Below are 24888 nucleotides of genomic sequence, written 5' to 3' on the forward strand. Positions count from 1 at the left end.
ATGGCTGACCATGAATTAGATGCACTAGAGAACAGATTAGATATAATTGAAATAAGGTGTTTGGAAGCTCAGAGAAAGATGCATTTTATCCCAAGGTACGTCTCAACTTGGGGAGCTTTAAAGTAACTTTGATGCATTGTGGCATTTGACTGTATGCAATTATTATTTGATTTATTTATAATTTTGACATTTTTTAAGATAAAATAATATTGAAATAAAATTGCAAGCAACCAATTAAAAAATCTTAATTAAGCTTTGCCTTATTTAATTTTGTATAGCTAAATCAAGAGATTTTGTTGGACCTGATATTATTACGAATAATGTGGTGGTATTAGTTTTATATAATCATAATTATGATAATGACAGGTCCAGCACAATACCCTGGTAAAGGTATATACCTTGATAAAGCTACAAATGTATATAGCTTTATTAAGGTTTTACAAATACCTTGATCAAGGTATTTTATGTAATGAAAAATACAAAAAAGAAATAATATCAGTAAGAAAGCAAACACCACCTTAGGCTTCTTAAGACAGAATCTCCGAAATGTCCCAGAGCAATGCAGAAAAACCGCATATACATGTATATCCCTTTTTAGATCCATCATGGAATATGGAGCTACTATCTGGAATCCATACCTCAAAGGGGATATTGATAAAATTAGAAAAGATACAAAACAGAGCCATAAGATTTTTTAAAAAGGAATACAGCAACAGGAACCCGGGAGCAATAACATCATGAGAAAGAGCCTCGACATTGACACCCTTAAGGAAAGAAGAACAAGCCTGAGACTTACACTCATGTACAAAGTGGTTGAGGGGTTGGTGCCATCATTGCCTCCTCACTCATTCATAACAAAGGCCAAACCCAAACACCAAATTAAACCAGGACATTTCAGGGACCACCATACAACAAATATAGTCCAGAAACATGTGTGTAACAACAGCAAAGGCTTAGTCATACCCACCAGCAGAACACCACAATATTAACCCTCATTTTTTTGTGGACACGTGCATACACTGGAATCACCTACCGGACTCAATCGTGCGTGCAAAAACTACAGGAATTTAAGACTGCCCTACAGGAACATCGACGCCTGCAATAACATCCGGCGCTCTCTCTACTGTTGTAAAAAGCCATAACTGGATTCTACAATTTACAGATACAGATACAGACAGAGAAAAAAATCCTAAAAAAATAAATACTGATAGTCGAGTTCTGAGTTGTTGTCAGTAAATTCACTCATGCATGTAAACTACTCAAACACAAAGAAATCAGTGTAAAAGCATGTCGTGTGAGGAGACGTTCTTTTATGCTGTCTTTTTGATACCTGAGTACTTTTCAGGTTCGAGTGAACACACTGACCACAACTCATAATTCGACTTTTAAATTTAATTTTTTAAGATTTTTTTTGGTAATTTCATTACATAAAATACCTTGATCAAGGTATTTGTAATACCTTGATAAAGCTATACATGTATAGTTTTATCAGGCTATATACCTTTATCGGGGTATTGTGCTTGACCTGAATGAAGTACCAAAACATTTATCAGGTTGGGCACAGCCCAAAAAAGGGTCTTTGAACTCCCATCAATCTCCCATATTAGAGATGGTATTTACTGACTATTTGGAAGAGAAAAGTCGTTAATTCCATGGATTGGCATGAAATGGCGCATAATTTTAACCCATGTGGAATATAATATAGGTATTTATTGGTGTTCTTAATGAAAAAATCCGTAATTCATCGTGGAATTTTTTGCAAAGAGTTGTTCAAATATTTGACAAGATTTTCTAGTACATTAACCAGTGCAATATTTCTCCATTTTTACTTAAAAAGAAAAATCCCCTTCTTCCCCAACGACGTTGCACTTGTAAATTGTGTTGCTTACTTTCTATTTCAATCTTCTGGGCAACCAATCAAATAATGCAAACCAATAAATTCGATGAATGATGTTCTTTCTTTAACATGGTTTAAAGTCGGATTTAACTACAGAGGCACATAAGTGTTAATTTTAAATTAGGAAATAAAAAGAAAAATAAGTTTTTGCTTTTATTTCCTTTCATTTTGTACGCAATGGCATTATACTTTTTATAAGAGTAGGATATACAGTGAGATATACAGTGAGATTATGATATACAGGTAAACTTCGGTATCTCGACATCGGATATGTCGACAACCTGGGATATGTCGACATCCTTCCGCGGTCCCGGTAGTATTTACTATGTAAATGATTTGCAAAAACTCTGATATGTCGACCTCGGTAATGTCGACAACCCGGGTTATCTCGACGTATATTCACAGTCCCAAGAGCAAAATTTACCTGGCATATGTCGACATCGGCAATTTTCTGCTCTACTGAACCTAACTGTTTGTCAGATAGGGTCGCTCGTCACGCACGGACGACTCCGGGTATTTCGACGTCGTCAAAGTTTCACACCTTTCACACCCATGTTTTGACTGCACGCTGCTTTTAATTAATTTTATAGACTGTGTTTGTAGGTGAATCCCAAGCCCCTTCGGCGTCTTTGAGAAGTTAATAGAGCTTGGGTAATATCATTGCTAAATCTACACGATTCTGCGTAAATGTACAGAATTATTTATATCGAAACGTAACATAACGTTTAAATTTGAAAAAGATAACTAAATTACAATGAATAACAAACACACTGAAAAATTCAAACTAAGGAATTAAAAAAAAATGTTTTAATGATATTTTGTAGTTAAAATGTATTCAACAGGAAACAATCCAATATTAACGACACGATTGACCGAATCAGTCGTAATTCGTGCATCTGTAACATCACTACGTTAGTTTAGATACACAAATCTCTTTTAAAAAAAAATAATTTAAATGTACATTCTTCCTGAATGAAATAAGAAAAAAATAATCCGCATTTAATTTTTTTACCGTATATCGGATGTCGACTTTATACGGTTCGAAGTTTATAGAGCGCATTTCGTATCCTGTTCTGACGAAAAGGCAAGTTACACGCGAATGCAGGTCAATGCTGTAACTTTGTGCTGAAACTTTGTGAATTTAGAAAGAAATCGATAAAGAACACGTTTTATAAACAAGATTTTTAAAATAACTTCTCAGATTTTTAATAAAAATAGAGGGAATTCTGAAATATGTTGAGCTACGGTCTATATTAAAATCATGTACATATAATAAGCTTGTCTGTTTTGCTATGCAATGAAATCTTGGACGTCAAGTCTCAACTCTGATATCTCGACACCTCGGATATCTCGACATTTTCCGATGGTCCCGTCGATGTCGAGATAACGAAGTTTACCTGTAATTATTGTTTTAAAACGATGCACTTTGAATAAAAACAAGAATTGCAACTGTCACTGAATTTGTAAATCTTTTATTTAAAATCATTTATTAAATATATTAAATTCATCATTAATATGCATATTAAGAAAAGGTCACATGGAATTTGCAACTTATCCTAAAAGAAAAAAATAACAACAAATATTACATTCAAGTGTACAAAATTAAATTTTATAGCAGTAAGTGCCCACCATACCAGTAAATTATTAGGAGCTCGTGTTTAACAGGCTTTTATGAAAATAAATATTGACGAAGATCCAAAGAGCGATTGAAAGTTAACTTCAAAAGAGTTAAACCACTGGACAAAATAGAATTTTTATCCAACTATAGACACAATCATTTTTTTTTTTTGATTGATTGAGCAAGAAGTTCTGCTGTTACGAACAACTATAGGTATCTTTTTTACAAAGTTAAGCAGAAATTTCACCCGGAAAATTGATCGAACTATGCAAGGAATATGTTTACTAAAATTCCCTGATGCCTATGCAAATGCACCTTTGCTTTTTTTTTTTTAATAAAAATTGGATTCGAATAGAAAAGACTACCATTTGGTCAGTATATTTCATCTCTGATATGGGAGACTGACCACCAAACAGAAGTAAATGACCGTTTGATGGGCTGTGCGCAACCTGTTTTTATGTCAGTAGTGCCATTGAATGACCATGATGACAAGTTAGAATAATCTAACCAAATCTTACTAAATATATCAAAACCAATTCAACAAATATAGTCAAATTTGGACTAGTGCTTTATGAAGTTTATTAGTCCGACACATTTTTTACTTGCCTTGGACTTGCAGCTAATTCCAAACCCTGATTATAAATAAACACCATATTAATGATAATCATAGTAAACCTTTTTGAGCTTGTATGTACCTTCAAACCATAATATATCTTGATAAATAAAATAATATTCTACACATTTTCTCATTGTTTCATATTTACTAGCTGCCATACTCTCTGAATTGTTCACAGTATATATGTCACTTAGATTAGAATTATCTCCCCCTATAGTAAGTTTTGTGACTTGTATCACTGTTGAGTGTTGATGTTATATTGTACCTTTACTGTAGTGTGTGCATGATGAACATATTGTTGTATATGTACTTTTTTTCTTTTGATCTGTGCAGGACAAAAAGAGGGCAGATGAGGTAGTTACGATGTTTATCTGCTAGATACATTTATACTACTATATATACTCACAGTTATGTGTTTGATTTTCTGTGTTTTTGAGATAATATATATTGTACATATATGCACTTGCAAAGTTCATATACTTAGTGTATCACTTTTTCACATAACCGGGTGGGGTATTGAAGATTTTATATATTATTTATTTATTCACTTTTGACCAATATTGCAATGGTACTTTATCTATATTAGAAATCCCATTTATATGTACAATAAAACTTGTCTGTAGGGACTTTAGTTACAAGGATTTTCCATAATGAATAAATCAGAATAATTCACTTCTTTTGCTTTGGAGACTATTCAACAAATATGGGTTTCTTTTCTTTTTTTTCTGTCAAGGTAATCCCTAATATTAGTTTTTTTGTTTTGTTTTGTTTTGTGTTTCATTATTTTTTTTTTTTGTCTCTAGAAAACACTGAATTGCTAGCAGACCTAGGCAATATGGGCCCTTATACAGTTGCTCCCAGAAATTCCTTGTATGAAAGTTGAATTGTACATGTATTTGGATTTAGGGCTGATTGTTGTTATATGTCTAATCTTTGATAGGAATCTGTAAAAACAGTCATTAAATAGAATAAAGTCATATTAGTTATTGCACTTGACAATATCAGTTAGTAACTATATTTATTTTCATTTTTGCAAAACAAGATAATTATGAAAAATGAATGTCCCCAGCAAGGCCCAATTGAAATAGGGACACATTAACAATGACTTTCGTCTAATGACTGTTCATACATGGTCATGACACTACTGTTGTGGCCAAGAGTATGTTTCTAGTTGTCTTTTACCAAGATATGGACTAGAAAAGAATTTAATATACATTTCTAACACAGATGACCTTGACCCAGTCAATATAACCTCTGTCTCTAAATTATGTTTGTGCTAAATGTGAAGTTTCCATGTTGTTTACTTGACATGCATCAGAAGTTTTGACTTAATGTTGAGTGAAGTTAAAATTACAAACAGACAAAGACACAGAAATGGTGACTGATTCACTTAAAATAGATACTTGCCAACTCAAGGGCATACAAAGTAGAAGTATGATAAACAGATGGTGGAATTCTAGAAAACATAATCCAAGAAGCTGTCAACTCAGGATGATGCAGTGTACTGATTTAAAGGGAAAAAAACCATTCATGTTTGAAAATGTTTCTTTTTCAAGGCATTTGATAAAGTTCTTTTATTTAATTTAGTCTCTAACCATGCCTCCTGTCAGATGGCATAATTTTCACAACTTGAATCTTTGCATTTGTGCAACACTTCTATACAGACTTTTATGAAATAGCATGACTCTTTCTCTGTTTTCATGATAAATTCATATCTATGATTTAGATTAAAGATGAAAAAAAAATCTTGATATTATCAATAAGCTGTAAATATTATCTAAAACATCCGATTACAGTTGTTTAATTTCAATAAATTTAAAGTTAGACATATTAGATGGCATAGAGACATCAAAACTATAGCCAGCGTCAAGTCATGCCATCATAAATTTACATTTTATATGTATTATAGATTCTTCACAATGAAAGGCCCCAAACAGCACAGCTCTTCTGTAAAATTAAAAATGTTCTCACAAAACTCACAAAAGCGAAGGATTTCAGCAATGATGACAGCAATACACATTGGACTAAATATGTAATTATTTGATAGATTTCTGTCTAGTCCATACTTACTGTTTATAGCTTTTAATGGTTTCAGTGCATAGAAAAACTTGCCAACATTCAAGAAAAGATTTTTACTGCAACCAAAAATAAGAAGAGGATATCTGAGATTTACGGAAAATGTAAGAAAATCAGTACACTGTAATTTGATTATTTATTATAATAGTACAGTTTTATTTGCTTATATGTAATATAGATGAACCTTATGTCTATTAGATAAGAAATACAGTGAAACCAGGGGTTGAAATTTTTCTGGAAAATCCACTAGCCCAGGGGCAACTGATCAGTTAAAATTTACTAGCCCAAATATCAAACTAACTAGCCCTACAATTTTCATGCAAAATGAAAACATAACAAATTTAAGTGTCAAACGCTTTAGTGACAGGAACAATATCAAACTAACTAGCCCTACAATTTTCATGCAAAATGAAAACATAACAAATTTAAGTGTCAAACGCTTTAGTGACAGGAACAAATAAACTTAGTTCTCAGTCAAAAGAAACTAGCCTTAGCTGCCTACATAAAAAAGCTATGGTAAACTGACAATCGAGAAATTTTTTTGTTCTGCTAGTTCGAGGGACTATCATTACATTTAAATTATCTAGCCCAGGTCTTAAGATGACTAGCCCCCGGCGTCGGGCTACCGTATATTTCAACCCCTGGAAACTTGACTAATCCGGATGTTGTATATTCTGATATCTTGTGTAATATGATGGAAACTTAAAGTCCCTTTCAGTAAATTCAATTGTTTAAGATGTTGTCTAATCCGGAATTTTGCCTAATCATGGGCTCGTTTCTCAAAAAGTCGTAGATTTGGGCCTAAGTTAGTCCGACTAAGTAAGTTACGCCAAAATTTAGACGGGCCTTAATCGCGTTTCAGAAAGCGGCGTGAGACTAGGCCTAAGACTAAGACCTCTCCGCTAAGTACTAAGCATGCGCAGATCGTATTTATACCCCCGCAAACGAAGTTTAGGGGGGTATATTGGAATCAGCATGTCTGTCTGTCTGTCTGTCTGTCCGTCTGTTTGTAGACGAGATTTTATCCGGACCATTTCTTGGAAACTGTTGCAAGGATTTCTCTGAAAATTTGTACACTTATTATTTGCCATATGAAGGTGTGCACCTGGTATTTTCATCATGATTGGATAATTTTTTTTGCATTTTACAGGTGTTTTTTTCATTTTTATTATGTGGTTTTGTCTGGATCTGTTCCCAGAGACTATTGCATAGATTTGTATGAAAATTTGTACACTTATTATTTACCATATGAAGATGTGCACCTGGTATTTTCAACATTATTTGATAATTTTTCTGCATTTTACAGGTGTTTTTTTTTTCATTTTGATTGACTTAGTCATTTCGGGTTTATGTCTAAGGTTTGAGACATAGAATCTAGAACATCTGTACAAAAATGTGAACTACAGCTTAAAACTACTTATCAGAACTAAAAAAAAATCACAAAATATTAAAAACAGTTTTTACATTACACAGCAGATAGTGTAAATCTATTTGTCCCTTTGGAGTAATGAGTGGACATGCATCCAGTTAAAGATTAATTAATGAGTTCAGTGTGGGAAGCTGTTAGGGCATCTCTGATCAAGCAGGTCTTATCTATATCTCCTGGGAATTGGGCAGAAAAAAATAAAGATCTCTGTTGTCTAAGCCTCTTAATTGTAATTTATGTCTGTCAAAATACATAGTTATTGAAACCAGCCTTCTATTTTTAAAATGAGATTGATGTAAAGGTATTAAGATCAATTTGACTTGGTTTAATTAATTATTATATTTTTTTTTCTACAATCAATTTGCAGAGTGTCATGTCTCACAAAGATGACAGATAGCTGCAAACTATTTAAAAACACTGTAATTATTAGTATTGATGTTTTATTAGGCTGCACATTAGTTTCATTCATTAAAAAAAATATAATGAGTAATTAAATTTTCACTCTAAATGTTTAAGCAAGTTGTGAACACCTCTCACATCTAGAAAACATTAGTGATTTGGTACCTTCTCTGAAAAACCCAGCGGGGGTATTTGTCCCATTTGAACAGTTCTAGTTAATTTGATTTAGAGACTACAATTACATGTGGCGGATCAAAGTAACATAAAACTTAAACCTAAATACAGAAGTAAGGCACGAGAAGCATGAGCACGCGTGCATGTTTTCGCTCTTCCACATCTTTCAAACAGATATATTATGCAAACCTATCCATATTTTCAGGTCAAAGCATTAAAATTAAATAAATATCTTTGTATGCTCAGATAAATTTCAAAAAATCTATATAGGTACAAATTACAATAGAAAAACATAAACGTGCATGTACTCGATCGTGATATTTCGATATACAACCGTACATTAAAACCCAAACGATGTACATAGCACATGTACTTGCAAAAAATTGGAATTCAATAAGCATGAAGAATTTTACTGAAGTTATTTTCCTTTGAAATAAGCCATATTGTCTTTTCACTTACGTTTACATTAAAATAAATATAGTGGAAAAGGCCTGGAACAGGTTCGTAGCAACTGTTTCAAAAGTGAGGGGAGAACCCCCTCCCCAAATAATCTGACCAAAAGGTGGGGGTTGCGGGGGATCTCCCAAATTAATGTGACTAAAAAACTTCATTAATGTCCAAGTCAAAAAATCTAATTAACTCTCCAATTCATGGAATTTGCCAAGTCAAAAGCTACATGTAATCAACTGTCCAAGTCATAGAATTATGGAATTTGCCAGTGCTCGACCTTACAGTGTGTGGGGAGGAGGGGGAGGGGGCAACCAGCATCTGAAGGAAAATTTAATACAGCAAACTACTACACTCAGAAAAAGTGGAGGGCCGGGGCCCCCTGGCCCCACCGCGTTCTACGGATCTGTGGAAAATTTAACAATTATGAAATCATATATTATTAAAACATGGATAAGAGATTTTTGAAAATTTATCAGTTGTATTGAATTTATAATTTCATAACAGGCCCCAGGATCATGAAACAAACTACTTAGACTTATAAGTCAAATTTTCAATCACCTGTAAAATGTTTATTTATTATTGAATTAATCTCCTAAAAGAAAAAGACGGTGATGTTGAAAGGATGACTGCACTTAAGGACATGCGGAATTTGCGACAAAATAAACTTTCAAAACAAGCATTTTTCTTTTCATTGCATGAATGGTCAACATCCAATCCACAACTTTATGTAATTACGTTTAATAAAAGTGTGTATTTACGAAGTTCGAATCTGTTTTCAAAGGCAGGGGTCATCATAATTTCTTGAATTTTCGTTCGATAATGAGGACGCCCACTTTTTTACTGACTTTATACATAGTCAGCGCATGTTTGTCTATTGTTCTACGTTCAACAGTAGTTGTATATTTGCATAAATAATACTGTGTCAAAAGGAGATTAATAGACAAACATGCGCTCATGGTTAAAAAGAGAAAAAACTGCTTCTTCTTACATTAGCTCTCCGTGTTGTAACCAAGGACTGTGACATGTTGAATATTATAATTCACCACGTGATTTCTACCTCAGGTAACTTTGTGAATACTTAATTCCGTCACGTGACTTGTAAGGTAGCATGTTTTGTGCTAACTAGGACATTGTGTTCGAACACGTTAAGTCATCTGGCATTGATATGAAATCTGCTTTAATCACATTGACGTGCTCATATTGTTAATTTCGTTTTGAAACCTTTGTCAGAAGTGTATTTGTGCCATACAGAATAAAGAGGGAGATTGGAAAGAGTGATCACGTTAGCTTTTCCAAACATGTCATTGTTATTTATCAAGTCTAATTTTAGACCCATTCTTACAATGTTAGTTCCACCTCTCATGCATATCTAATGTTCAATCAAGGGCAGGTAAGTGTAAATTCACTATATTTGGAAAGCAGTAAGGACAAAAAACATTGAATCATTTTATTGTATTACAGTCTAAAATCATTTTAAGATATAAATGTGGTTCCAAATTGACAATATTCTTTCATAAACATACAAAAGTGAGATAAGGTTTAGATATAAAAGCAACAGAAGCAACCGAAAAAGACCCAAAAACAGGTGTTAAGTGCAGTCATCCTTTGTACCTTTCCCGATCTAAATAAATCTGATCCCGACTGGAAATATATTAAATGAAAATATTTCAGAAATTTATAAAAATATTAGATTGCTTGCCTGTAATATGGATTACAAGAAATTGATTAAAAACTAATTAAGCTTTTGCAAATCTTTATTGAGAATGCGTTTGTTAATGGCAATGTTGTATATGCGTATTTTTACATGGACTGTGTAAATTATCATATCGATATCAATGTTATACTGTACATGTATGTCCAAAGTGTAATACATGTATTTAGTACATGTTGCAGCTTGAATGCCAAGAAATCTAATTCAGTTTGAATTGATTATTCTGGCTGAAGATTTTATCTAGATTTAAAGATATTAACAAGTCATGATTTTTATATTTATAAATATTTTAGATAAGCAAAATTTCTTCTTCTTGATATGTTTTATGAGTATATATGCGATTTATGGGAAAAGAGGATTTATCAAATGCAGTAAATGACAGCAAATTTGAAACACTGTTTCTCATTTACAATATAAAAACATTTTTAACACGCTATTGACCACTTTCTTTTCAAATGCATGTAATATAAAGTGTTTATCTGTTCATAAATCGATTAAAAGACACTCTCAAAAAAATTCCTCTGAGAAAAGTACAATTGATTGTACATTAATTAAAAACAAGTACCTATTTTAAAAAAAAATTATACCCATCTGTACATCTTAAACGTCATGACAGTTCATATTCTGAAGTAGGGAAAAACAGCATTACGGACAAGATAATTAATTACTGGAACATTTTACAAATTCATATTTTTCTGTTCTATAAATTTTATATTTATTTAATGGGGAAATTAAAGTAAAAGGTGCATTAACTTAATTGATGGCATAATTACCGAATATTTCTTATTATCGAAAATATATTGAATGTATATGGTTTGAGGATTTTTTTTTTTCAAAAACATCCATTTCAAAAATTATTAGTGTGTGGGGGAGATAAGGAAGGGGGTAGGTAATTGATTAGCCAAAATATTCAGCAAACTTTGACAGTATGAGAAAACAAATACTGAAAGTGTAGGTCAGCCTAAATTACAACTTAATTTTAACAGAAAACACCATTGCTGAAAAACCGGAAGGGTTGCAGTCCCCACCCCTAAACTACGCGTGCCTGCTTTTTTGTTAAAACTTGGGCACTTCTTAATATCTTACCCAGTTTCACAATTCAAAATTCTTACTTACAAATTTCCAGCTCATCAAACCTTTTTTACGGAAAAAAGTCTGCATCCTCACTGGATTTTTACTTATTTCTATTTACCTACATAATATCGAAAATTTCACATATTTTTCGCATATCATATACGTACATGAATAGGTATATTAGGTATTATATCGTATACGTACAAAATAATTATTCTTTATCTCTTCATGATCAAAACACTTGCCACCTTTTAGGTCACCTGAGTCACTCAGGTGACCTATTGCTATCCGTTCTCGTCCGTCGGCGTGCGTCGTGTGTTAACATTTGAACATTTTTAGCTTCTTCTCTGAAACCGCTTAACCAATTTCAACCAAATTTGGCATATAGCATCTATGGGTGAAGGGGAACAAAATTGTGAATTTCATGGTCCCTGCCCCCCTGGGGCCTGAGGGGTGGGGCTAAAACCACCAAAAATAATGCAATCTTTAAAAATCTTCTTCTTTACTCCAGGACATCAAGCAGTCAAACTGTTGGCATCATTGTAATAAGCAGTGAGCCCTCTACCAAAATTGTGAAATTCATGGCCCCAGGGTGGGGCTATATAGATCATATAGTGAAAGTGCATTATTTCTTTGAAAATCTTCTTCTCTGCTCCTGGGTATTAAATAAAGTAACTAAGTACATAGTTATGAATAGCAAGAGTGCCTCTTCTAAAATTTTGAAATTCATGGCCCCAGGGTCAGGGGTTCTGGTGTTAGTGCGGGGCTCTATTGATTATATAGTGAAAATGCATTAATTCTTTGAAAATCTTCTTCGGTGCTCCTGGGTATTAAATAAAGTAACTAAGTACATAGTTATGATGAGCAAGAGTGCCTCTTCAAAAATTGTGAAATTCATGGCCCCAGGGTCAGGGGTTCTGGTGTAAAGGCAGGGCTCTATTGATTATATTATGAAAATGCATTAATTCTTTGAAAATCTTCTTCTCTGCTCCTGGGTATTAAATAAAGTAACTAAGTACATAGTTATGATGAGCAAGAGTGCCTCTTCCAAAATTGTGAAATTCATGGCTCCAGGGTCAGGGGTTCTGGTGTAAGGGTGGGGCTCTATTGATTATGTAGTGAAAATGCATTAAATCTTTGAAAATCTTCTTCTCTGCTCCTCGATATTGAATTAAGTAACTAGGTACATAGTTATGATGAGCAAGAGTGCTTCTACAAAAATTGTGAAATTCATGGCCCCAGGGTCAGGGGTTCTAGTGTTAGGGTGGGGCTCTATTGATTATATAGTGAAAATGCATTAATTCTTTGAAAATCTTCTTCTCTGCTCCTGGGTATTAAATAAAGTAACTAAGTACATAGTTATGATGAGCAAAAGTGCCTTTTCGAAAATTTTGAATTTCATGGCCCCAGGGTCAGGGGTTCTGGTGTTAGGGCGGGGCTCTATTGATTATATAGTGAAAATGCATTAATTCTTTGAAAATCTTCTTCTCTGCTCATGGATATTAAATAAAGTAACTAAGTACATAGTTATGATGAGCAGGAGTATCTCTTCCAAAATTGTGAATTTCATGGCCCCAGAGTCAGGGGTTCTGGTGTTAGGGCGAGGCTCTATCGACTATATAGTGAAAATGCATTAATTCTTTGAAAATCTTCTCCTCTGCTCCTGGGCATTAAGGTGATAAACTAAGTACATAGTTATGATGAGGAGGTGGGCTTCTTCCAGAATTATGAAAGCCATGGCCCCTGGGTGAGGGGTTCTGATGTTAGGGCGGGGCTCTATTGATTATATAGTGAAAATGCATTAATTCTTTGAAAATCTTCTTCTCTGCTCCAGGGTATTATTTAAACAAACTAAGTGCATGGTTATGATGCATAAGGGTGCCTTTTCAAAAATTTTGAAATTCATGGCCCCAGGGTCAGGGGTTCTTGTGTTAGGGCGGGGCTCTATTAATTATATAGTGAAAATGCATTGATTCTTTGAAAATTGTCTTCTCTGCTACTGGAGATTATTTAAACAAACTAAGTGCATGGTTATGATGCATAAAGATGCCTTTTCAAAAATTGTGAATTTCATGGCCCCAGGGTCAGGGGTTCTGGTGTTAGGATGGGGCTCTATTGATTATATAGTGAAAATGCATTAATTCTTTGAAAATCTTCTTCTCTGCTACTGGAGATTATTTAAACAAACTAAGTGCATGATAATGATAGGCAAGGATGCCTCTTCCAAAATTTTCAAATATATGGCCTCAGATTTTGGGGTTCTTGAGGAAGGGGGGGGGGGGGGGGGGCTCTATTGATTATATAGTGAAAAAGCATTAATTCTATTAATTAATCATTAATTAATCCTGTCTGCTCCTTAGCATTGAGCTGATAAATAAATTGCTTAGCTATGATGAAAATGTGAGCTTTGAACAGAATTTTTAAATCTTGTGGTCCTAGGGTCAGGGGTTCTGGCATAACTGGGGGGGGGGGGGGGCTTTTGATAATATAGTGGAAAAGTGTTAATTCTTTGAAGTCCATATGTATGATGATGAGGGTAACTCTTCCAAATTTGTAAATTTCTTGACCCTTGGTCTTGGGTTCTGGTGTTAGGGTAAGGCTTTGTTGAATCTGTAGTGAAAATGCATTGTACCTGTGAAATTCTTCTCTACTTCTGGGCATATTGGAAGAAAACTGAGTAAAAGTTTAAATGATATAAATAAGCGTATTTCTACCAGATTTTTGAACATCTGGACCATTTGTCTAAGCATTCTAGTCCTGGGCAGGGCTCTATTAATTTGTATTCTACTGAGAGAAGTTATTCCCCTTTTCCATTCACCTTTGATAATTAATCACTGTAAATAATGTATTTGAAAGGTTAATAGAATAAGATAATTATGCAAGAATGTTTATCATATAATTCAAAAAGTATTTTTTTAGTTTTAATAATCAGGTTGACCTGTAAGTAATAGATAAATAAAAATGAGACAAAAATAACTTATCTTATTAAAAGTTCTTCAAAGACCATAAGAGAGGTTAATGCTAGAGCTCTTAATATGGGTTTAAAAATAGTACTGAAGCACTAATAGTTTGTTAATAGTCTGCATGGTGATAGTGTTAAGTGGGGGACAGAATTTAGAACTTAATTTATGAGTTGATACTGAATACTGGACTAATTATTTTGTTGATCCTGATCTTCCTACTTCTCTTGCTTTAGGGCAACAAAGCTTCATCCATCAGTGTATTTAACTTCTAAATTGTTGTATTATACTCAGGTGACCGTTAAGGTCCTTGGGCCTCTTGTTCAAGTTGTGAACAGACTAGAACTTACGCCTACTCATGAGCAGGCGTAGATTTAAGCTTAACTGTAGTCTCGACTAAGTCTGCGCCTTTTTGTGAAACGCTGCTTAGTCTGATTTTTGGGTTTGTCACTGACTTAGTCCGGACTAAGCTTACGCCCGGTCGTAGGCCTTTTTGAGAAACGAGCCCCTGGAATTTGCCTAATCTGGCCAATATCTTTAGAACCAGTGGTGTCCAGATTAGACAAGTTTTTAGCTCTTCTGAGCCAAAGGCTCAAAGAGCTAATGCTATGGCCATTTGTGCGGTGTGCGTAAACTTTTTAGAATATGGGCCATAACTTAAGAACCCCTTGGCCAATTATTGTCAAATTTGTCACAGGGTATCCTTGGCCCAAGGGCTCCCATTTTTACTAAAACTAGTGTTGTGACCCTTAAACAAGGGGAGATAATTAGGAAAATAGAAACAAAAGTACTGGTTGCTAAAAAATCTTCTTCTCAAGAACCACTGGGCAGATTATCACCAAACTTACACAAAAGGATGAGGATATGTTGAAGATTAAAAATTATTCAAGGTATCACCCTGGGGCAAAGGGCGTGGTCTCAAGGTCATTTCAAAGTTGACCAAAAATTCCATTTTATTAAAATGTTGATATTTTGCTTACTATAAGGACTAGGATCATCAAATCTTGTCAGTTGATGCATCTAAGGACCTCATATCATGTTGACTCAAAAGTAGGTCACGGTGACCTACTTTTTAAATTTTGCGGCTATTCTTTCTCAAAATGATTAAGAGGCATGTTTTGAACAATTTAAGGCCTATGATCATCAAACTTTGTCAGTTGATGTATCTTGGGTTCTCGGAGCACGTCAACTAGAAAGTAGGTCACCTTGACCTACTTTTTGAATTTTATGGCTAATCTTTTTCAAAACAATTAAGGTCATTAATTCGAATACTGAGAGGTTTAGAATCATTAAATCTTGTAAGATGATGCATCTAGGGGCCATTAAAACATATTTATTAAAAAGTAGGTCATTGTGACCTACTTTTTGAACTTGGCAGGCATTCGATTTCAAGGCGTTTTAGAGGCATAATTTGGACATTTTAAAACCTATGATCATAAAACTTAGTAAGTTGATGCATCTTGGGTCCTCAAAAAATATCAACTGAAAAGTAGGTCACCGTGACCTATTTTTGAAAATTTATGGCTTTAATTAAATATTTCGGGTACTATTTGGCTTAGAATCATCAAACTTTGTCAGTTGATGCATCTTGAGTCTTTGGAGTAGGTCGAATGAAAAGTAGGTCACCGTGACCTACTTTTGAAAATTTATGACTTTATTTAAATATTTCAGGTACTAATTGGCTTAGAATCATCAAAATATGTCACCTGATGCCTCTTGGGTCCTCGGAGTAGGTCGACTGAAAAGTAGGTCACCTTGACCTACTTTTCAATTTATATGACTATAATTAAATATTTTGGGTCCTAATTGGCTTAGAATCATCAAACTTTGTCATTTGATGCATCTAAGGTCTTTGGAGTAAGTCGACTGAAAAGTAGGTCACCATGACCTACTTTTGAAAATTTATGGCTTTATTTAAATATATCAGGTACTTATTGGCTTAGAATCATCAAACTTTGTCAGTTGATGCATCTTGGGTCCTCAAAGCATGTCATCTGAAAAGTAGGTCACTGTGACCTAGTTTTGAAATTTTATGGTTGTGATTTTAAAAATATTTTAGGTATTAATTGGCTTAGAATCATCAAACTTAGTTGATGCATCTTTGATCCTCAGGAAATAGCAAGTGATAAGTAGGTCACCATAACCTACTCTCAGGTACTAATTGGCTTAGAATTATCCTGGGTTCTCAGAGTGTTTTATCTAAAATGTAGGTCATGATGACCTACCTTTGGAATTTCAAGGCTTTATTTAAATATACAGGATACTTAGAGGCTTCAAATAGAAGTGATAGGTTGTACAGTTTTTCAGAAGAGTGATTCAAGGCCCTTGGGCCTCTTGTACTGTACATATATTGATTACCTTTTCCATACAGGAGTACTTTATTTACATATCAAATGACAGTACAGGATGTTCTGTAAATTACTCTGAAACATAAGAAGAATAAATAACAAGCTCAAATTTCAACATAATAATCTAGGCTTTATTTAATTATGACCTGAATGATGATTCAGTTCAATGGTGTTTACAATATAATTTTCCTTCCCTGTGGCTTCAAAACTTATCGTGAACTTATCAGGTAGAAGGACATATTATTTTCATACAATCATTGATAGATTTTGATATCATGTGTCAAAGTAAAGAAATGAGGATTGACCGGGTCTTTCTAAATATAAACATAAAAAACTCGGGTAGACCTGTACTTTCAAGTGATGGACAAGGGATGCTTTGGTAAGATGAGGGTAATTAATGACCTGATTTGCTGGCATATTTTATTCAAAGCAAATAAATCTTCCAGATAATGTGGTTAATCAGCAAATACCCGGTAATAGGGTTTACTGGTACTTTCTAATAATATACTTTTTATTACATCCAGACAATCTTCATTTTAAAAAAATTGTAAGAATGTGACCTTTTGTAAAAATGATATAATAAATGTAGCCCTTTCATGAGATCTTTCCATATATAGATGTCAAGTCAATATATCTATGGATTGACCTCATGAAAGGGCTACATTTGTACAATATTTTCATTTTCATGTTTCCAGCCAAGGAAGTACAGAAGTATTTAGACCCAGCCTATACTGATGAAATGACAATGAGTGATGAAGCTAAGGAAGAAGTTATCATAGCAGGTAATCAATGTTCCAATTACTCCCAATAACTACATACTGTATATCATAAATCTATAGCAAGTAATGACACATGTGTTACTCTTAATAACTTCATACTGTATATCATAAGGTAATTGCATATACATGTGTTACTCCCAATAACTACATACTGTATATTATAAATCTATATCAGGGAATGGCACATAAATGTGTTACTCCCAATAACTACATACTGTATATCATAAATCTATAGCAGGGAATGGCACATTTATGTGTTACTCCCAATAACTACTTACTGTATATCATAAATCTATATACAGCAGGTAATGACACATACATGTGTTACTCCTAATAACTACATACTGTATATCATAAATCTATAGCAGGGAATGGCTCATACATGTGTTACTCTCAATATGAACATTGTATATACTGTATTGTTAAGTTGTAGATTTCAAGTAGGAAATTTGTTCTACTTCTATTTTTTCCAGTCCCCTGAGTCACTCATTTATAACTTTCACATGTTATGATTGTTTAGTAATGGAGATTTACTAATAAGTTATTCAAATCATAATGTAGGGCTAGTCCCCTTCTTATTACAAAGTAATGGTCTTGTAAAGTAGGCTTTTCCCTCTAAAACTTTTCTTCCCAGAAAACTGGCTCTACAGTAGGATTTCCCCCATGCGTGGATCTAGAGTGGGGGTCGGGGGTGTCTGCAGTAACTGTGGCCTGTGGGGCAGGTGATGGTAGTATAGAACCAAACTTGTTAAACTGTGACCCCTGGGGCTAGGGATTTGGCATAGAATCAGTTTAGTTCAACTGTGGCCCCAGGGGCAGGGAATGTGGTATAGAATCAAACTGGTTAAACTGAGGCCCCTGGGGAAGGAGATATGGTATAGAATCAAACTGGTTAAACTGTGTCCTCCTAGAGAAGGGGGTGAGGCTACAAAAGGACTTGAGACTTACAAAGAAAACAAAAATTGGGGGAAGAAAATTTTCAATTCATCTTCTCAAGATTTTCAAACTACAAATAATATTTGTTTGTATGTTTGTAAATATTTTCTTGTATCTGGATGTACTGTAGATTCAAGTTTGTTCTAATCATTGACTTTGGGGCAAAATGAGATCACAAAGAGAATTTAAAATTTTTTTACCGGTACTCTGAAATGTATTACAAAAATATTTCCCCATCAAGGACTATCGTCCAAAATGGAAGCATGCTTAAAATAAGTTAAAATTGTTAAATCATGGTCCTTAGGAGAGGGATAGTGTCACAAAATTAGTTAATCTTTTTAAAAAGAAAGATGGAAGTACATTTTAAAATCTTTTTCTTTTCTCAAGATTACAGGACAAGAAACTGTCAAATTATAATGCAAAGACAAGTCAGACAACAGAGGGAAGGGGGAGGGGTGCTGTCAATTCCTTATGTTCTAATTAATTTTATCCATAAAAATATACTTTCGGAAATATCTTCCCTTACTTTCAGTTCAGATTTGTAATTCATTGCAATTTGGACCAAGGGGCTCTCAAGTTTTACAAAGGAGTTGATAAGTTTATAAAAAAAAATCTTAACTGAGAAGAAAACTTGCAAAGTGAGTGACACTTAAGTGACTGTAAAGGCTCATGGACCTCCTTTTTTTGATTCAATAATATATATATATATATATTATTAGTTGTTGACTATTAATGTTGTTTGATGTTTAATAAAAAAGATTTTCTTTGATTTGACAGAGGAAGAATTTTTGAGGGGCCAAACCAAACATTTGGAAATGATGGAAGAATTAAAGTCAACATTGGACAGTGAACACCTTAAATGTAGAGTTAGATTAGAAAGTTTACAGTGAACACATGATTAGAAAGTTTACAGAGATTACTCCTGCTTATTTTTCCTTGTATTTTTATTTTCCATACAATCCTGTATAAAACTGTAAAATACAAAATTTTAAAAGCATTAACTAAATACATATACATGTATATATAATGATTTTGCAAAGAATTTAGTCTCTTTTAGATTTCAAAAAATAAAGGACAAAAGTTTGAGCTCAACAGCAACAATGATTGAAATTTTTAATTTGAAATGTGAACCTTAAATTGAGACAACAATATATTGCCAAAGAAAGAATGAATTTAGCAAAGTATCAAGTTATTTTCATTTATGGATTCAAGAAGTTAGTCAAGTGAATATACATGTAACTTGATAGTTCCAGTAACCTTGACTGTTAAATATGGCCTTAAATCATGATCATATTATACACACCATCAGCACAATTTATCAAAGTATTCAAAATCTACAGAGTACATTACATGTAAATGATTTATTTTACAGCTACTCCAAAGTTTACAGAAAAGTTTGAGGCTCTGAGTCATATTCAGATAAAACAGCAGGTAGGATTTCAAAGTACCCACCTGTGTGTAACTCAGAGATATATGACAATGAACGCATACGATTTTTAAAAGTGTAACTCAGAGATATTTGACAATGAACGCATACGATTTTTAAAAGTGTAACTCAGAGATATTTGACAATGAACACAATGAATACAATTTTTAACTCACCTGAGCCAAAGGCTCAAGTGAGCTTTTCTGATCAAAATTTGTCCGTTGTCTGTCGTCGTCGTTGTCGTTGGCGTCGTCGTTGTTGTAAACTTTTCACATTTTCTTCTTCTTCTCCAGAACCACTGGGCCAATTTCAACCAAACTTGCCACAAGGTATCCTTGGGTGAAGGGGATTCAAGTTTGTTCAAATGAAGGGCCACGCCCTCTTTCAAGGGGAGATAATTAAGAATTAGTGAAAAAATAAATGCATCATTTAAAAATCTTCCTCTCAAGAACCATAAGGGCAGGAAAGATGAAACTCATGTGGAAGCATCTTCAGGTAGTGTACATTCAAGTTTGTTCAAATCATGATCCCCGGGGGTAGGACGGGGCCACAATGGAGGATCAAAGTTTTACATAGAAATATATAAGAAAAACCTTTAAAAATCTTCTTCTCAAGAACAGCAAAGTCATGATGAGTCATATTTATATGGAAGCATCCTCAGGTAGTGTAGATTCAAGTTTGTTAAAATCATGACCCCCGTGGGTAGGATGGGGCCATAATGGAGGATCAAAGTTTTACATAGAAATATATAGGAAAAACCTTTAAAAATCTTCTTCTCAAGAACAGCAAAGTCATGATGAGTCATATTTATATGGAAGCATCCTCGGGTAGCGTAGATTCAAGTTTGTTCAAACCATGACCCCCGGGGTAGGGCGGGGCCACAATGGAGGATCAAAGTTTTACATAGAAATGTATAGGAAAAATCTTTAATAATCTTCTACTCAAGAACAGCAAAGCCACGATGAGTCATATTTATATGAAAGCATCCTCAGGTAGTGAAGATTCTATTTTGTTCAAACCATGACCCCTGGGGGTAGGGCGTGGCCACAATGGAGGATCAAAGTTTTACATAGAAATATATAAGAAAAATCTTTAAAAATCTTCTTCTCAGGAACAACAAAGTCATGATGACTCATATTTATATGGAAGCATCCTCAGGTAGTGTAGATTCAAGTTTGTTCAAATAATGACCCCCGGGGGTAGAGCGGGGCCACAATGGAGGATCAAAATTTTACATAGAAATATATAAGAAAAATCTTTAAAAATCTCTTTCTCAAGAACAGCAAAGTCATGATGAGTCATATTTATATGGAAGCATCCTCAGGTAGTGTAGATTCAAGTTTGTTAAAATCATGACCCCCGTGGGTAGGATGGGGCCATAATGGAGGATCAAAGTTTTACATAGAAATATATAGGAAAAATCTTTAAAAATCTTCTTCTCAAGCACAGCAAAGCCATGATGAGTCATATTTATATGGAAGCATCCTCAGGTAGTGTAGATTCAAGTTTGTTCAAACCATGACCCCCGGGGGTAGGGCGGGGCCACAATGGAGAATCAAAGTTTTACATAGAAATATATAGGAAAAATCTTCTTCTCAGGAGCAGCAAAGCCCAGATTGTTCATATTTATATGAAAGCATACTCAGGTAGGGTAGATTCAAATTTATTCAGATCATGTGCCCCCGGGGGTAGGATGAGGCCACAATGGAGGATCAAAGTTTTACATAGAAATGTATAGGAAAAATTTTAAAAATCTTCTTCTCAGGAACAGCAAAGCCCTGATTGATCATATTTATGTGGAAGCATCCTCAGGTAGTGTAGATTCTATTTTGTTCAAATCATGACCCCCGTGGGTAGGATGGGGCCACAAAGTCTTAAATAGAAATATATAGGAAAATATCTTCTTCTGAAGAACTGCAAACCATGATTAGTCATTTTGATATGGAAGCATCCTCAGGTAGTGTAGATAAAATTTTGTTCAAATGATGACCCCCAGGGGTTGGGTGGGGCCCATTGGGGGATCGAAAGTTTTACATAAGAACATATAGAAAAAATATTTCTTTTCAAGAACAGGAAAGCTATGTTGAGTCATATTGATATGGAAGCATCCTCAGGTAGAGTAGATTCAAGTTCAAATGATGACCCCTGGGATAGGGAGGAACCACAATGGGGGATCAAATTTTTACAAAGGAATATATGGGGAAATTTTTTAAAAATCTTCTCAAGTAACCAACCCCCCCCCCAACCCCCCGGGTAATCTTTTCAATACTGAACTGATTTGTGCTTTTGCCTAGCCAATGTGCTCAGGTGAGCGATGTGGCCCATGGGCCTCTTGTTAAAAGTGTAACTCAGATATATTTGACAATGAATGCATAAAATTTTTAAAAGTGTAACTCAGAGATATTTGACAATGAACGCACACGATTTTTAAGAGATGAATTATGGGAAACGATTGAAAATTTACCGGTACAAAGATGTATCATTGGACTGATTTGTTTGTAATTTGATTTCAGGACCAAACTTCAGAGCTTACTGAAGAAGCAAGAAAAGTGCTGGCAACATATAACAATATTGTATCCTTCAGATAAATTTTAGATTTAATTCTTACTGTAGAATCCTGAATATATTATCGTGTGCACTTTCACATAAAGCACCACTCGCAAAGTAAAGATAGTTGCTTTAATTTTTATATTGCTGAAATACAATGTTAAAAATCAACAGTCCATTCACAAATTCTTGTTCTCGTAATTTGACATTTGTGAGTCATTTTGTGATATTAGGTACTCAAGTTCAATAAGGAATGTACAGTATTCTTAGATCAAAGAACAGGAGGCATTTTGGTCCGTCTGAGCCACAGTCTTATGCTGCCGTTCTGGGTTATGAATAAACAACAGTATATCCTCACAGGGACCCTAGCGACTATTTTTTGCGGAGACAAAGTAATGAAAAAATACGTTATGTTTTGCATTATGATTTTTTTTAATATCTACTTTTGACAGTTTCAAAGAAAAATAGAATATACATTAACAAAAAATGTGGCTATAGATAAATTTATAAATTATTACATAAATCATGAATTTCAGTAACTCTGGATATTTCTATCAGATTACATCATAATACATAAGATAAAATTTTGTAACTGATTATCAGTTTCTACTAAACAGGATTCCATTTTAAAGACGTGTACAATATTATTCCAAATCTTTAATATTGTAATATATTGTAATATATCACTTTATTTTATACGTAATATTATGCGGTCGTCCAGTTTTCATACTTGTTAAATCTATGTTTATCATGTGCCTGCCAGAAAAGTTGTTCGTTTACGATTTTATTGAAAATAATATGTCAGCTTATCTTGATACGATTGTAGTAATAGCTATTATCATCATATTTGACCTATTATTGCTTCACGTAAAGTCGTAGGATTTATAATATCAGGGATAAGAGGGTGGATTTTACATTTCATGTTTTGGTAGCCATCATATTTTACTCGGATCGTCACTTCCGGTTTAGTGACATATTAACTATAGTAATCTATTATTCAAGTTATGAATATTGGATCAGATTCTACATTTTAATTTGAGTTGTTGTGTATTTTGAGGCTATAAGTAGTTCTTTATTGTCAGCATTAACTTTATTATCAGTCAGCTTAATCGGAACTACATTTGTTTACGCTATCGTTGGTAGTTACGATATACATACGCTACTTTGTTTAGTACCTATTGTACAGCCTAGGAATGTTTTATAAACATTGAAGGTATAAATTTATTCGTCTAGTCAAGTTTATTTTATGTATTCTATTTCCAGTTGTTAATTTTACGTTGTTATATTTGTTACGATATTGTACGGCAGCTTGTGTGGCAAAAGTAGTTCTGTGTGGGAACTTGTGTGGGAACTCAGCTTCCCGTACAAGCTGTTGATTGGTTGATAGTTCGTACGGCATATTTTCATTGGATAATTTGAGTCATGTGACAGGGGATGGGAGGTTATATAAGCAAGAACGTACTACGTTACGACAGATTTCAGCTAGTTGTACGGCGGCAAGATTTAAAAAGATGAAGAAAACAAAGACGGTGAGATACTTATAATGTAAATTACACGTAATTAGCCTAGTTAGAAATCTCCTACCACACTGGACGACCTAAACTTGTGTTTCTGAAGAATCAGCCATGTTTTCTTATGTTGTTATTTGTGTATTGCCTATATTGTTATGATAATGAGATGCTGTACATACAATAAATGATAAGTATGACTGATCATCATCTTAAGTATTATTCCACCAAGTATCTACAGAGAGAGGCGCCTGGTCTATTTTACATGAGAACAAATTAAATTGGTGCATCATGGTAAATAGATGATTTATTTAGATGATGGAGCAATGACCTGTATACATGCTGAGGAGTCAGAAATACTAGCCACCCCTTGGATAGCTTACAATATACATCTTTATGAGTTAATCCAGCCAAAATAGAAAATAGACTTCTCATTTTGTATGGAATTTTGTAAGAAAAAGCAAATTGACTCCTCACTTTGTGTACAGGAAAACCGTGTGTAAAAATTGACTTCTGGGTGTTTTGTATACAAATTGACTCCTTGTGTACGAATCAGTTTGTGTACAAATTGACTAGACACGCATTACATCATGAAGTTGGACACTATACTGTTGGATTTAAGCTTGTGCAAGTGTAGTGCGGTGTTATTTACAGTTTTCAATGATAAAAAATATATTATCGGTCCTTTTTGATTTGTTTTTTGTTTCCTTGACAACAAGTAGATTACCTTGGTATCCAGGCAGTTTGTCCAATGAGATGAAATACTGACTAATATAGAGGCCAAGAAAACAAAGACCAAAGACTAATATCATAGAAAAATGGTGTTAGTGCAATATTTAATAAAACTATCTGTACAATATAAGATTATTATAAAGTTATTATTAGGTCTGTATTTCTTTTCTCTAAGTTTTTTATTGTTGCTTGATGTTGTAATAAAATTGAG

General features: G+C 33.9%; 1 pseudogene; it reads left to right on the top strand.

The window, feature by feature from the left end:
- Positions 1 to 24888, top strand: LOC133182450 (dynactin subunit 3-like; annotated as a pseudogene).

The sequence above is a fragment of the Saccostrea echinata genome, unplaced genomic scaffold (genome assembly GCF_033153115.1).
Source record: "Saccostrea echinata isolate AGI-Se365-2 ecotype Australia unplaced genomic scaffold, CSIRO_AGI_Sech_v1 ptg000009l, whole genome shotgun sequence".
NCBI classification, from domain to species: Eukaryota; Metazoa; Mollusca; class Bivalvia; order Ostreida; family Ostreidae; genus Saccostrea; species Saccostrea echinata.